At 39.5% G+C, this 3,426-nt stretch overlaps 1 pseudogene; it reads right to left on the bottom strand.

Annotated features, from left to right (window-relative positions):
- Positions 1-2,338: 2,338 nt before the first annotated feature.
- Positions 2,339-2,482, bottom strand: LOC141572611 (U2 spliceosomal RNA; annotated as a pseudogene).
- Between the last annotated feature and the right edge of the window lie 944 nt (positions 2,483-3,426).

The raw sequence follows: 3,426 nt of genomic DNA on the forward strand, positions 1-3,426 counted from the left end.
ACAGGTGTTTGAGGAATACTGACCAGGCAGAACAAATCTTGATCACAGCACTGAAGCAAGATCCTGGAGGTCCCTTGCTATGCTAGGCATTAATTGTTTGGTTTTGGGATCATGTATGTATTTGTACGTTCTTCAACTCGATAGGTATAAAAGTCCTGGTATGTCATAACCCACCTCAGTCATTAATTTAGTTAATCCTCTGTTCAACAAATATTCATTGAATTCCTATTGCGTTAAGTCATATGTGAGATGTGGGGCTCCCTGAGTACTACCCACTGATCTCCAAGGCCTTAATGTCCACTGAGGAAATGAGACGCATACACGAAGAGCATTACGCTGCAGCAGTACTAAGTTTCATGGGAATATTTCTGCTAGATTGTGGCTATAGGATTAGAAAAAAGAGAGAAGCTGAGATGATCAGGAAGGCTTCTGGAGGTGGTCGGAATGGAGCTGAATCTTGAAGGATTATTTCCATCGGGGACCTTGTTCATCTTTGATTGCCCCCTAGTGCCCCGAACAGGGAATGTAAATGTGTGGAATGTGTGCAAACCACCAGACCCAAGAACAGACAGCTAATTGATGATGGCTCTGTTCCCAGACTCAGCCTGAGAATCTTTCTCAAGACATTTATAGCTATTGCTAAATGATCAGAGATGACACGTGAAATAAAACCTATAAGCCATCTCTGGTAACTGAGCATCTTAGACATGGTAGGTGCTAGTATTAGATAATTAATCAATAGCCCACCTAGGGAGAAAAAGAAAACCATTTTCAGAAGCAAAAACTACTCTAGGGAGAAAGGGGATGGTTTGGGAAGGAAGTTTTTGTACTTTGTGAACACTTAGGTTTATTCCTTTACCCATAAGCTTCTTCCCGTCAAAAAAAGACAGTCTTCGTTTGGGGATTTGAAGTCAGACTGAGGTAGGTTCAAATCCTGAGTTTTTCATTTATAATATACATGATCTGAAGTAAGTTAATTCATCTCTCTGAATCTCAGCTTTCTCAACTATAAAATGGGAATAATAATAATGCCTATCTATTGTATAGTTGCCTAAGAATTTTAAAATCAAATAATGTATAAAATATATAAATCCTGTTTCACAAATTTAGATACACAAAAAACGGCATAATAATTTATTAAATCCAATGTCAAACCCCTAGTCCAACAGGCTGGGAAGAAATTTGATCTTTGTCATTAATAGGACTCCACACTTCCTTCTCTACAAGGTCACAGAAAGTCCCCTCCAGGACACACTGTACAATCTCAGTGACTTACCCTTCACAAGGTCAAGCAGAGAACCTTTCTTCTGCCACTTCTCAGCCTTATCACACACTCTGAAGGTCAGGAAATGCTACCAGCAGCTACCTGTTTGGAATGGGGACCAAGAAAAATACAGTGGGAACCAGAGCCAAATTAATATGTCAGTTAATGATCTCGCTACATCTATAAAGCCTCTAACATACTCCCTGACACGTGGTATATACCAATTATTTTTTGTATCTAGTCAACAAATACAAGACCATACTATTTATCAGACAACATTTTTAACTGTGGATTTCTCAGCTTCAGCACTACTGACATTCTAAACTGCATTCTTTATTGTTGGGGGGGCGGGGATTGATGTCCTGTGTATTATAGGATGTAGGGCAGCATCTTCAGCCTCTATCCACTAGATGCCAGTGATAGCCCCCACCCCAGTCATGACAACCAAAATGATCTACAGACATTGCCAAGCATCCCCTAGGAGCAAAAGTGCCCCTAGTTTAGAACCTCTGAACAAAATAAACAAGAGGAAATCCTGTCCCCATGGAGTTTACACTCTAGAGGGAGGGCTAGACAACAAAAAACAAACCTGTTTATAACATAAGTTCAGGTATGGAGAGGTGGGGGCCTGATAGTTCCTTTGCCTCTTGTTTTTCTGGATAAGAAGAGCCAAGAACCATCCTAGATTTAGGCAGCATTGGCATCAGACCCTGATGAAAAGACATTTCATTGATAAGCAAAAATCACAGAAATGGAAATTGAATGATCTGGAGGAACATCAGAAGGAAATAGGATTATAATTTAAACAACACAGTGAAGGATCATCTCTTTTTGGACATATTCCTCATTTTGGACAACAACCTCATCAACAGAAGCTCAGGACCTCCACACACTGATGGGAAAATTTTCTCCTGCCTTCTTTCCAGCTCTAGACTATTCTTTTGAACATTTTGGGCAGAATTTAGAGAGTGCCCCCATTCAATGAAGCCTTAAATTACAAAATAAGGCAAGAACACATAATAATAAAGAATTATTTGGACTATCACTGAAATCACATCACTTAAATGAGGTAAAATGTAGTTTTAAACAACGAGTTTTTAAAGTGTCCTTATGTACGTAGCTTTCGTACAATTTACAAATCCAAAGCAAATTTAGAAATTAAATACAAGCAAAACCACAAAACTACACTTGATCTTAGCCAAAAGGCCGAGAAGCGATAAAAAACCCCACAAAACTAATGAAATGCAAGTTACACAGTGGCTCTGGTTTTGCTAAAACTGGCCTGCCCTTCTCAACATGCCAGGTTTCATGGCACATCAGTACCCCGTTGGCACACCAGTACCCCGTGGGCTGTGCGATGATTCAGTTCTCCCACCTCCTTTCTCACTTAGAATTACTGTGAAATCTTTGTCTTTAGAGTGAGCAGTAATATAACTTAACTTTCCTATGGTGTCAACACATCATTTTCCTATTAAGTCTGCTGCTTCCATTCTTTCCTCATTAGCCCACTAAAATGACCTAATCTAAACACAAATGCAAACTTAGAGAAAGGCACCACAGGGCAACACTAGGTTATAAAGTGGTTTGAGAATATGCTTCTATTGCTTTTCCCCCTCTTCTTTTCTAAGATTATCATAATACTCTAAGTATAGAAGTTCTTGTAGAGAACTCTAGGACCCCTGATAAAATCTCCATGGAACCTATATCCCAATTTGCGAGACACTGGTGTAATGATTAAGCATCAGAATCAGAATGTCTAGGATTCAAAATTCTGACTCCATCACTTCCTAGGAATATTTTGACTAGTAGTTATTAAAGGACTATGTGCCACCCAACACTCAGGCCCACAGAAGTTTACATGGGAACAAAACAGGCTTGGAGCACAACTGAAGTAATTTGTTTCTGTGTCCCTTCCCTGCCTTTCCAATGCCTCTCTTCCCTCTAGATTCCTCAGCATACCACTATTAGAAACACCAGTCTAGCTTCTCATTAGCCATCAGCTCACCAATCTGTCTCTCCTCACCCCACTCTTAAATCCCTTCCAAAATACTAGGGTAGAAGGTTATTTGTGAACTTCCAAAAATCATTTTTTGAGCAACTATTATGTGCTAGGCACTTTGAATACTTAATTGTATTTAGTCTTCCCCATAAATCAGCAGATT

The sequence above is a fragment of the Rhinolophus sinicus genome, chromosome 14 (genome assembly GCF_057876585.1).
Source record: "Rhinolophus sinicus isolate RSI-liver-muscle chromosome 14, RSI-T2T, whole genome shotgun sequence".
Taxonomy (NCBI): domain Eukaryota; kingdom Metazoa; phylum Chordata; class Mammalia; order Chiroptera; family Rhinolophidae; genus Rhinolophus; species Rhinolophus sinicus.